Source organism: Ovis aries, chromosome 23 (genome assembly GCF_016772045.2).
Source record: "Ovis aries strain OAR_USU_Benz2616 breed Rambouillet chromosome 23, ARS-UI_Ramb_v3.0, whole genome shotgun sequence".
In the NCBI taxonomy this organism is placed as follows: Eukaryota; Metazoa; Chordata; class Mammalia; order Artiodactyla; family Bovidae; genus Ovis; species Ovis aries.
In genome coordinates this window covers 60,174,008-60,186,227 of record NC_056076.1, presented here as the reverse complement: position 1 = coordinate 60,186,227, position 12,220 = coordinate 60,174,008, and the positions used below count along the sequence as shown (strand labels likewise).

The 12,220-nt window shown below is 44.4% G+C and overlaps 1 pseudogene; it reads right to left on the bottom strand.

Annotated features, from left to right (window-relative positions):
- Positions 1-3,643: 3,643 nt before the first annotated feature.
- LOC101102608 (heterogeneous nuclear ribonucleoprotein H-like) lies at positions 3,644-7,010 on the bottom strand (annotated as a pseudogene).
- Positions 7,011-12,220: the final 5,210 nt, after the last annotated feature.

The window sequence follows — 12,220 nt, the reverse complement described above, 5'->3', positions numbered from 1 at the left end:
AATGGATACCTCTTGGGCCAGCCTCCCTAGAGGTACATGTTTCATTGGATTCAGCTGATTCTTGGCTCATCTAGCTCCGCAGTACATGTGACAGGTCTCTCCATCATCTGTCTAGCTCAAATATCTAGTACAGTGTTTACTAGACAGAGACAGTAAATAAATGTTTTTTGGAAAAAAGTTTCCTAACCTCTGAATGAATAATGCATTGTCCTTCAAAAGATAAAAGTCAAGTTAATTAGAAGAATCAGGAAAATTTAATTAATATCTATGGTGGAGGAATAAGCTCACTTCAGAATACGTAAAAGCTGAAACTCTGTTTAAAAAATCATGGAAGGGTGGGAATGTCTTCATTCAGCAAGAGAGAGAATGTTTGCAAGATAGGGGATGAGATTAAAGGCTTTCAAAGAAGAAATTTATTTGTATAGGAAAACAATGAGGAAATTAGAGCATGAATAACAGAAATCAAAGAGCAATAAAGGAAGATTTATATATAGGATGAAGCTGATACAGAAAAGAAGTAGAGCAATGGCAACTCCATCTGATTTGCAAGCAGAGAAGGGGTGCTCGACTGGAGAGGAAAACAAATAGATTAAATGGGGCTGAAAGAGTTAGTAATGTGAACAATGGAGTGCTTTTAAGAACTGTTTTTAGAGCAGGAAGAGCTACACTTTGAGATGAAAACTTGTGGGGAAACGACGGAAGAAAGACTAAAGAAGTCAAGCAGTTCATGGCAAAGAAATGTTGGGTCTCCGAGAGTAGAGACAAAGTAGGGTCTCCATGAGGGGAGGGTCCACTGGGCCTCGTTGTCCCAACTCAGGTTCCTTGAGAGGCCCTGCTCTTGGGGATTTTCATGATCATCTGACTGTTTTCACTGGGTAAACCCAGCTCACTTTATAAAGTTAAACTCAGATACTCCAGGCTGAGAGGATAGGCATAATCACCAAGGGAGAATGAACTAAGAGGGTCGGGGTGTGTGAAGTGTGTGCGTGTGTGTGTGTGTGTGTGTGTATTAAAGGAAGCCAGTTAGTTTCCTGTCACTGAGACAGTTCTGCAAAGAACATTGATAGCATCTTTTGAAATATCAGTTCCTTTCAGCTCCAAGTTAGCAATGTGATCAAATTCTTAGGCAAGGCAAGCATTTCTAACTTAGATGGTTTCTTTCTGCATTTTGGAAGCTGAGGTGAACAAAATATTCAACGCTCTTCATGGCATGTAATGAAGAAAGTGAGATGATCTGTAGGGAGAAGGAGCAGGCAGGTAGGAAAGTGCGATTTCATTGATATTTCTAATGCTGATTACATGGAATTTGTAGGAGAATTCTGCCTGCTGGAAAGCTTGGCAGTACCAGTGAGTTTTAAACAGGTTTCTAAGCACTTCTCCAGATCCTGTTTACGTGGTGGCGGTCGGATGACTGATGCTGGTCTTAGCGGGGGAGAAAAAAACAAAGGAAGGTGCCAAAGGAGGGGTTTTGTTAGGCTGAGACTGAGAACAACTTTTGGATCTAGCAAACACAGTTTTTCTTTAAGATGATTCAAAGCTGTGTGCCAGCCAAGTTGCTGTAATGTATGAAGAGTCTACACAGAAATGAAAGACATCCATCTTTACTCTCAATGGTGGAGAGAGAAAAAAAATGACAGGAGCGAGAAGTGTGTCTCAGCCCTTGCCATAATGTGGATTTTAGATATTTTTTCAGAGGCAAAAAGCAGGGAGATAACCAGTTATCTCGTTTAAGGTAGAAAAGAACTATTGGGTAGCCTAAATGCCACATTAACATATGCAGACAACGTCCCACTGGCAATAAGAAAAAGAGAGTCAATACGTGAACTGTAAGAATTATGCCCCAAATGCTGACAATGTGATCCTTAAACAAAGGCAAACATCCTAAAATTGTAAGGAAATGGAAAGTATTGAAAATTCATTCAACAAGATCAAGGATAGTAAGAGTTTGGACATGCAGTTTAGAGTGATACAAGAGGCCAAACAGAAATGAAAATAAAGATGTAGAAAAAAATAAATATTGGACACTGATAAGCAATTATTAGAAAACACATATTTAGTTTTTATTAGTTGAAAATTTTCTGTTGAGCTCTGTGGGAACTCTGGGCAAATTTAATGACATGTTTTGCTGCAGGCTCTAACTAGTGGTGAGATGTTACTGGATTCTGTACAATTCTCTGTTCAGGCAGTGGGATGTGATAACTGTGGGGCGCGCTTTTTGTTTTACTTGTCCGCAAAAGGGAATGTCTGCGAAAGAACAGATGTTCTGGAAAGCTGGAAGAGATGGGCAACCCGAGGGACTTGGCGGGGGAGACAATGGAGCGGGGAGATAAAGGCTGAACATCTTACCGGGAAAGCTAGGGACGTTTCATAAAGACGTGTCAAAGAATGTTTGAACTTACAAAATAGAAATTGAGGGATTTAGAGTTAGAACATTCAAATCATCCTTCAAAAGCTTGAGGGAATAGAAAAGCGAGGTCAAAGCGTCAGAGTCGCAGGCAGTGTTTCATACAGCAGGCTTCTACCGGAAGCCAACCTCATGCTCCTGAGGAGATCCCATCCACCCAGGAAAAGTGTCAGGAGGAAGTGACAGCATCCCATCTCCCCAACGTTAGACACCAGCATATTTTTCAAGTCAAGCAGGACGGACTGTCAGGGAAAGAGGCAAGAAGTGAGCAAAAGAAGGCTCTCTTTCAAGAGAGAGTCCATGAAAACAAGATCTGAGGTGGCCTCTTTAGCCCAGTACAGCTTGAATGTGGAAGACTATGTGTGATTTTGGAGGAGGAAATGGCTACTCACTGCAGGATTCTTGCCTAGAGAATTCCATGGACAGAGGAACCTGGTGGGCTACAGTTCATAGTGTCACAAAAAGTTGGACACGACTGAACGAGTATCCATGTGTGATTTCTTAGAGTCCGAAAGTACTAGTAAGATGGATAAAACAAATAGAAAAATATAGATAGAACAAGTGATGACTTCAATAAAATGGAACATAAGCCTATTGAGTCGGATGCAGCCTACAGTTCTTGGAAAAATATAAATCTGTAAGTTATATATGAATTATTCTATAATTTATCCAGTGATAGGAAATAAAGGGAATCATTTAAATTTAAAAAAAAACCTTATAAACATGAGGAAATCTCTAATATTTGAATGTAATAGGATCCTAGTCATCCTGTATGGATCTCTACATGATAATATTCCTACAGTTATATACACTTAAAACGAAGATATTTTTAACCACAAATTTAATTAAGTTTCTCTGAAGACCCAGCCATGCTCTAGGTTGGCTGGAGATGCAGTGTACCACCCAGGAGACTCTAGGAAACCTGTCAAAGTTCGACATAAATGGAAAAAAATGAGTGACTGTTTCTGTAGCTCATACTCCATCTATGTCAAGCCAAGGTAACAAACAGCAACAAAATCCTGTCAAGCAGCCATTTCATGTCTGCGACACCCAGGCCACAGCTGACTAATTTTTTTTCCCCTTTCAAAACTGGCCAAATCTTTATGTACCATATAGAAAATATTTTTGTCTTCACTTGGAAACGCGCTCTAGTGGTTGGATTATGTAAAAAAAAAAAAAAAAAAAAAAAAAAAGCCCACGAGAAAGCCTGTTCCTTAATTAATAGAGTGAACGGTAACATCAATTAAGAACAGATAATGGGCTGCAGTTTGGACGGACTGTTGATGAGAAGAGGAAGCGGCTGGAAGCGGAACAGCACAGGACGATGCGGTCTCCAGGACGGTGAGCCTCAGGCTGGACGAGCACGAGGTGACCTCCGGGGAGCGCGGGGGCAGCCTGCTCCGGCGGGGCGGGCAGGCTCGTGCGCCCACCTCGGAACCAGCACTTCTCCCCAAGGCCCCCGGAGAGTCGCCGCCCGAGGCCCGGGGCGCGGCCTGTTGCTCTGGTCCCAGGCCTGCTCAGGAAGGGAGGCCTCTTAACACACCAGCTGGTGGCTGCCGGTCGGGCTACGGCGCGAAATGCGTGCCCAGTGTGCCGGGCACTGTGTGCTCATCGCGCTCGATTGGAAGCCCAGCAGCAGCACCGGGGTGAAGGGCCGTGCGCGCCGGGCCCGGGGGCAGGGCGGGCCGGAGCCGCCCGGAGCATCTCCAGGCTCCTTCGGCGCTGGCTCTGCCGGGCAGATTCTCCCGCGCCGCCAGGTGGCTGTTTCAGTTGGACTTTGTCACTCACACGGTTCTTTCTAGAACTGTTGATGCAAGTCCTGTTTATTTTGTTTCTGTTTTAGGAGAGAAATAGAAAGAAAGAAAAAAAGAGAAACTGGAAGAAACATAAGTCTTTTCAATAACCTGAAGTTTGATTTTGAAATGCAAGGGTGGTAGCAATAACGACAGAGCTCCGTGGAAATCAAAATTTTAATATAATTCCGCCAAAAGAGTTAGTCACTGAAAATCCTTTAGTGCGTCTTTTCCGAGTATGGGATTTGGGACTTTCAGACAAAAGTCACTGATCTTTTTTTTTTTTTTCCTAAAAGAAGATTTATTTGACAACTTTTACTTAGTGCCTAAAAGAAAAATCACAGTACAATGAAAAATTTAAATCAGGGCCTCAGAATTTCACACAAACACCAAAACCAAAATGCTAAGGTATTGGTATTGCATGTCAAATTTCCCCCAATAACTTAAAGCTTAAGCTTACGTGCTATAGAGGCTATTAAATGAAACTAGAATTAACAAACATGCCAAATGTTTCGCTTTTTATAGACACAACTCCTTGTTGAGTTTTACAGAAAAGTGTGTCTTTCTACATGCATCCAGACAGGCTTCAATGTAATATGATGTAAGAGCAACATTTAACATAATCCAACAGCTTTAACCCAAATACACTTACTGCTCAAGTATGTCCTACAATAGAACTAATTTCAGAAAAGCTGAAAATTGTTAAACAGTAATAGTTTACTCAACCTGGTTGTTACATCCTAGATGAATGTGTTAAAAAATACCAAACCTTGTGGGTCTGAGTGGACTCCGGGAGATGGTGATGGACAGGGAGGCCTGGCGTGCTGCGATTCATGGGGTCACAAAGAGTCGGACACGACTGAACGACTGAACTGAACTGAACTAAGTCTTTAAAACATTCCTGATTTCCACTTAGAGTAAGCATAAATCACAAGCTTGTATTCCGTAACAGCTAAAACTTCAGCTTTTCTTTTAAAAATGTTGACCAAGGTCAGTGATCAGGATCAGTTACGTTCCCCATCCACCACTCACACTGGACGTGCTGGACATCCCTCCCATTCCGTTCACTCCCCCGGATACTCGGCTTCTACTACTGCAGTAGGTGCCTATCCAATGTTTGATTGAAAATCACTGGATTTTCCTGTAAAACTTGGTCATATCCACTCATGCTGCTCTGGCCACCACAGCTGCCTCTATAACCCCTGCCCAGCTGCTGGCTGGCCGGGCCACCGTAACTGGACTGGTGTGCATAAGCACCACCGCTTGCTCCTGCTCTAGAAGTCAAGAAGAGTGCTGCACATCTGTGCTGCATATTTGCTTTGTCTTTTGACATAGCTGCCACAGCATCTTCGTGCATTGCAAACTCGACATCTGCTTCCCAAGTTTCTCTGCCGTCAGGACCAGTTTCAGTATGTACTCTCACAGGGTTGAGTGGTGAAGAAGAATTCTAAGTGCCATTCTCGGGAGCTCTGTGAGGTAGTCCCCGCATGTGTGCAGAGTGTCCCATCCCCGTATCTGTGATCTGGCGTTCCTGAAAAACAGTAATTGAGGTCTCTTACAAATCTATCTGACCCAAATCTATAGCCATCATTATAGCCATTATACTTTGCCAACAAAGGTCCGTCTAGTCAAGGCTGTGGTTTTTCCAGTGGTCATGTATGGATGTGAGAGTTGGACTGTGAAGAAGGCTGAGCACCGAAGAATTGATGCTTTGGAACTGTGGTGTTGGAGAAGACTCTTGAGAGTCCCTTGGACTGCAAGGAGATCCAACTAGTCCGTTCTGAAGAAGATCAGCCCTGGGATTTCCTTGGAAGGAAGGATGCTAAAGCTGAAACTCCAGTACTTTGGCCACCTCATGCGAAGAGTTGACTCATTGGAAAAGACTCTGATGCTGGGAGGGATTGGGGGCAGAGGAGAAGGGGACAACAGAGGGTGAGATGGCTGGATGGCATCACTGACTTGATGGATGTGAGTTTGAGTGACCTCTGGGAGTTGGTGATGGACAAAGAGGCCTGGCATACTGTGATTCATGGGGTCGCAAAGAGTCGGACATGATCGAGTGGCTGAACTGAACTGACTGAATGATCATAGCCTCCATAACCTCCACCATAAGCGCCGTGCCTCGTCCTTCCAAGGCCAGCTTCCCTTCCGTGCTGTGATGCCCTCCTCCAGCCCCGGGTCTGTCACAGGGACCTGGCCGCAGCACGGCTGTAGGTTTTCGTGGTGGGTCACAGTGACTTCTAACAGCTCGACTGCTCTTAAAGATTCCGATGTACCTGCGCCCTGTTCTTTCCTTGTGTTTCTTTAGAGCCTTTTCAGCTATTTCTCATGAAGCAAACCACACGAAGGCCTCCCTGGTACTCCTCCCCTGGAAGTCCACCAGCGATGTTATCCCAGTTGGCACGATTTCCAACCCTGCGAAGAACTGAATCATTTCTTCCTTGCTGCATCCAAAGGGGAGTCCTCTAAGCCATACAAAGCCATCACTGGCCGTGTCAGGAGTATTTGGACCAGTATGCTTTAACACCCAATCCATGTCAATGTTGTTTGACTCGAATACTTCAATATATCTGTGTTCCATAGTTTCTTTGTCTTTTTTCAGGGCCAGTTTGACTTCATCTTCTGATTCGAGTTCAACAAAAGCCTTGCCACTCGGTCTGCCTTCTCTGGTGTAGATGAAACGAATACGCTGAGCCCCATTTTGAATTTTGCAGTCTGAAAAATAACTGCTGCATTTCGTCTGCCGAGCAAGACCAAGGCAAGTCCCAGACCTTCAGCGCGAACCCCTCCTCGCCTTTGGTGCCCAGCATCATCGTCTGTTAGTGGGTGCTGGTGTCAAATCAGACTGCCCACACAACTTTGGCACAGCTAAGATGGAAATAAAAGTCCCTGATCTTTAAAGAATCAAAGATTACCATGCTAGGGAGAGGAGAAACAGCAAATAATGAATATGATTAAAATATCAGTTGATGTTTTCTTACTACATACCCTTGAAATATTGCCAATCAGCAGCGTGTCTCTCTTGCCGGTGAAACAGATGAATGTGATATTACAACACCCATCACTGCCCAGCAATGATCGCCCGACATTGTTGTGTTCTCTTTCAAAGTGCTGGGCAAGGATTTTTCATTAAATGCATCATTTACAGCTCACTGCAGTGTTCCGCAAAGTCAATACATATCCTTAACAGAAAGCAAAGAATGAAGCATGTGAAAGAGAGAGACAGAGCATGGATCCAGCAATTGTCAAGAGCCCAGGGCGTGCATTCCATCCTGACGCCAGGCTCCCTGTCAGCGCCTGGGACTGCAAGCAAAGAGGAAAGGCCTGTAACTGCATATTTATCTGCCATTCTGGGTTCCCTTGACGGCAGGGTTCTGGGAGTAGAATGGATCTGGGAGTAAAACGGAAATAGTGGGCAATTGAAGAGATGGTAGTCAACCAGCTAGATATTCTCATCACATTACTACAGACCCCAAGTAACAGGAAACGTTTTGCCGAAATGGGATAAAAGGACCATGGATGACTTTCCCTCTTCCTGTTGTTGTTATTATTCAGCCTCTAAGTCATGCCCGACTCTTTGTGACCCCATGGACTGCAGCACGCCAGGACTCCCTGTCCCTCACTATCTCCTGGAGTTTGCCCAAGTTTGTGTCCATTGAATTGATGATGCCATCCAACCACTTTATCCTTTGCTGCCCTCTTCTCCTTTTGCCTTCAATCTTTCTAAGCATCAAGGTCTTTTCCAATAGCTTTCAAAACCTACTTAGAGGGGGAAGCAGAGTAAAGATCCTTTATCAATTATAATTTGGGCATCAATCAATGTAAATTTTTAATGGTTTCAAGCTAACATTTTTTGAGAGAAGTTGCCTTAAAATTATACCAACTATACATCAGTAACTCAGATATTTCTAAAGCAATTTCTGAAGCCATACTATGTGCCAAGCACTGTGTGAGGAAAGAGGGAATGAAAACACATAAGTAACAAAAAGCAGTCACTTTTCTCAAGAAACTTAAGGTTGAGTTGAGCTAGCAAGGTATCATAAAGTTAAAAACATAGGAAGAAGACACTTGTCACGAATCCTGTACAACACAGGGGATATAGCAAATATTTATTAGTAACTATAAATGGAATATAATATAAAAATTGTAAATCATTATATTGTACATCTGTAATTTATATAATATTATGCATCAACTATACTTCAATAAGTGGAGAAGGAAATGGCAACCCACTCCAGTATTCTTGCTGGGAGAACCCCATGAACAGAGGAGCCTGGCAAGCTACAGTTTTTGGAGTTGCAAAGAGTCAGACATGACTTAGCGACTCAATAGGAACACTTCAATAAGGGGCTTCCATGGTGGCTTAGTGGTAAAAAAAAAAAACAAAACAAAAAACAAAAAACAAACCCTCCTGGCAATTCAGGAAACAGGTTTGATCCTTGGGTGGAAGGAAATGGTAACCAACTCCAGAATTCTTGCCTGGGAAATCTCATGGACAAGGCGATTGTTGGACGAAACAACAGCATACTTCAAAAAAGACTTCCTGACAAATAAGTGTATTAAGATAAATGTAGGAAATGGCAACCCACTCCAGGGTTCTTGCCTGGAGAACCCCAGGGATGGGGGAGCCTGGTGGGCCTCCGTCTATGGGGTTGCACAGAGTTGGACACAATTGAAGTGATTTAGCAGCAGCAGCAGTACTGTTTACAGGGACATAGTTATATCAGTAACACGGGAAATTAATAAAAAAATTTGTCTTAATAGAAGTGAAAGCTCACTGTGATTCCTGTTGCTATTGTTATCATTATTAGAGAATTTAAATGATTTAGTTTACTATGTTGTTGGCCCTGTGTTCAAGGAGAAAAGAAATGAGTGGGATCCTCGTGGGCAGCTTGTCCCTCGACCTTGAGTTGGTACTTACTTTCTGTCTGCTCGGTTTCTTTGTTTTGCTTCAGAATCTGCTTGGGAAGGAATTCTGAATATGTCTATAAGGAAGAAATTATTTCCTGGGAGACCATATTTTTAGGGAGATTTTCCTCCTTTTTTCAGTGGCTGATACTGGCAGGGACAATCCCACGGAGTGTTTATGAGGAGAGGGCACCTGGAGAGCATCATTTTAGAATAAAAACCTTTCATCAGCACAAATATGCTTTTTCACCTGGGTTCTGGCCCCAGCAACCAAGGTGTCAGTCAATTTCTAGGAGAAACTGGATTTTACAGGTGCTTTCAAATGCTTTGCATTTGGCCCTGGTTTCCGAGAACTTACTGGAAAGTCGAGGGAGCTCTCTAGTGAGCCGCCTATCTGATCTGAAATAAAAAATAGAGTTAGGATTCACCGGGGGCAAACTGGCGGCTGGCTGCTTTGTCTTTTTAGTTTGCTTCTTTGTTCTCTTTTGTGCTCAGGGTCCCAATTATGGTTAAAACAACCAGCTTTGAGCGGGCATGCATGCCAGCTTGGCATAGCCCAACACCATTTAAATCTCTGCACTTGCCGAAGTACATGCAAATGTTTTTTTTGTAAAAGAATTTCCCATTTGGAGATAGGTTTTTACAGCCCCTTTTTTCCCTTCTCTTTTCTTTCATTTTTGGTTGCAAATCTATTATTTTACCCACTACCTGCAGTCTTTGGTGGAAGACATGAGAGTGATTGACGGTGGAGAGAAAGGCCAAAAGAAGTAGAATTTGATTATTTTATGCAAGTCATGGAGAATATAGTAGGGGTGACGGCATTTGCAGAGCTACTTAGAATAATTGTCTTATGTCTTCTGAGATTCAGAAATGGCTTTTAGATTTTGTTTGTTTGTTGTTGGGCTTAAACCAGTCAATGCAGCATTTCATTTCTGTGTTTCTTAAATCTGAAACGCTCGAATCTGCAGAAACAGAATTGCTCTGCTGTCACTAAATTATGTATTTCTCATTTAGAAAACTTTCCAAGTTGACTATAAATAAATTAACTCTAGTTCTGAATAAATTAAGACGTTTTATTTTGTTGGTATTCTTAAGATGCCTATAAAGTTCCAAGGTGTTAGTGACTACTTCTCAGGTAAAAACTTTACATCTAAAACAACTTAGTCACCTAAATTCATTTTATCTTTTTAATGAGGCAATTTAGTCAAACTACTTTTCCTGCATTATTAACATCTGTGCATATTTCACAGACATGCAAAATTTCAAGTGTAAAAACGATCCACAAATGATAAGAACAAGAAGAACTGAGTTATATTAGAAGTGCCACAATTATATTAGAAACTAAATAAATACCTTTTGAATGGATTAATAGATGATAATGGCTGACTTTCTTCAAATATTAAATACGTGGCTGGCATTGTGCTAAGGACTGTCTTAAGGACAGCTTTGTTGAAATATAATTCCTATATTTACAGCTCACCCATTTTAACTGCACAGTTCACAGGTTTTTGGTTTCTTAACTCTGTGCAGCCATCGCCGCAGTCAATCTCAGAGCATTTTTACCACCGCAGAAGAAACGCGGTGCGCCTCCCCTGCCTCCAGCCCCGAGCGGCCGCGAATCTACTTGCTGTCGGTAGAGTTCTCTCCTCTGCACATCCGTGTGAACGGCATCAGAGTGTGCGGTGTTTGCCACTGGTGTCTGCCACTCAGCGTGATGTTCTCAAGGCTGGTCCAAGTTGTAGCATGTACCAGGACTTTATCTGTGCCATTGCCTCACAGCTAATCCCCACGGAAACCTCCACAGGGCTTTCTGTTGTGTTTCCACTGATCGTATGAACAGAACAAGCCTCACGATAATCAGGTGACTAGCCCAAGGTCACAGAGGCAGGAACGGCAGCCAGCAGTCCCCAGCCATTCTTCTGTCCTCGAGAAGCTTCTTTAGTCTTGGGCAGTTTGGGACTTTGAGGTCCTTCTAGAGACCCACGCAGAGAAGGGCCTCAGGTGTCCCCTGTCGTCACCTGGGGCTGTGGAAGGAGAGCCGGGCCCACGGTGCCGCCCCGCCGAGCCTGCCTTCAGGAAGAGGGTGGGGTGTTTTGTTTGGGGCGTGCTCTGAAGCACAGGCTGCTGTGAGGAGACCTGAAATGAGAACTGAAACGGTGTAGATTCTTCTCAGGATTAAGGATTTCCCTGGGGCATTGCAAGCGAACCCCCGCTGGGGACAGAGGCGACTGGTCTGCTGGCAAGGTTCTGAGGAGGGCAGGCTGGAGCGCAGGAGAAGATTCCTGCTGGCACCTCTTCCGAGAGCCGGAGCCGCCTGCTTGCCCTCAGCTCCTGCAGCCTTCGCTCAGCACAGTGAGACCTGTTCACTTGTGCAAATCTCCCTCAATTTGTGTGCATGTGAGTGTGCTCCCGCCTTTTATGGCGTCTGGGTGATGTACACCGTGGTTCTCATGCGTGAGAATACTAGGTTAAAAAAGGCTGAGAAAACAGCGGCGTCTGGACTCTGCTGTGCTCAGTTCTGTGAGGGCCCGGGCTTCCCAGGTGGCGCTCGTGGTCAAGAACCCGCCTGCCAGTGCAGGAGGCGTAGCAGACGTTGGTTCCCTCCCTGGGTGGGGAAGAGCCCTGGAGGAGGGCACGGCACCCCACTCCAGTATTCTTGCCTGGAGAACCCCACGGACAGAGGAGCCTGGCGGGCTGCAGTCCATGGGGTTGCAAAGAGTCAGACACGACTGAGCGGCTGAGCACGCACCACGCGTACGATGGGGGCCTGTGATACCTGGTCCATGTTTCGTCTTTGAGTAACTAAAGAACTAAAGATCGAGGTGGTGGAGCAGTCCTAGAAAATCGTCATGGGCCTGAGCGGCAGAGGGTCTCCCAGCTCAGAAATCTCTGCCCCTCTGGAGGTGGTGGGTGTGGGGGACTGCCCCTTCCCTGGTCATACTGCCTGCACGGAACATCTGTGCCCACTAGACGTGTGCTGTGGTCTGCCATCCAGGGTCCTGTTCCTGTGGACACCCTCTAAAGCCCCAGATTTCCATGGGGCACATTTAATGGCCAAATGATTTGCAACAGTGGAGAAATATTCGTGCTCTTACCTGCACTGACTGCTCAGTGC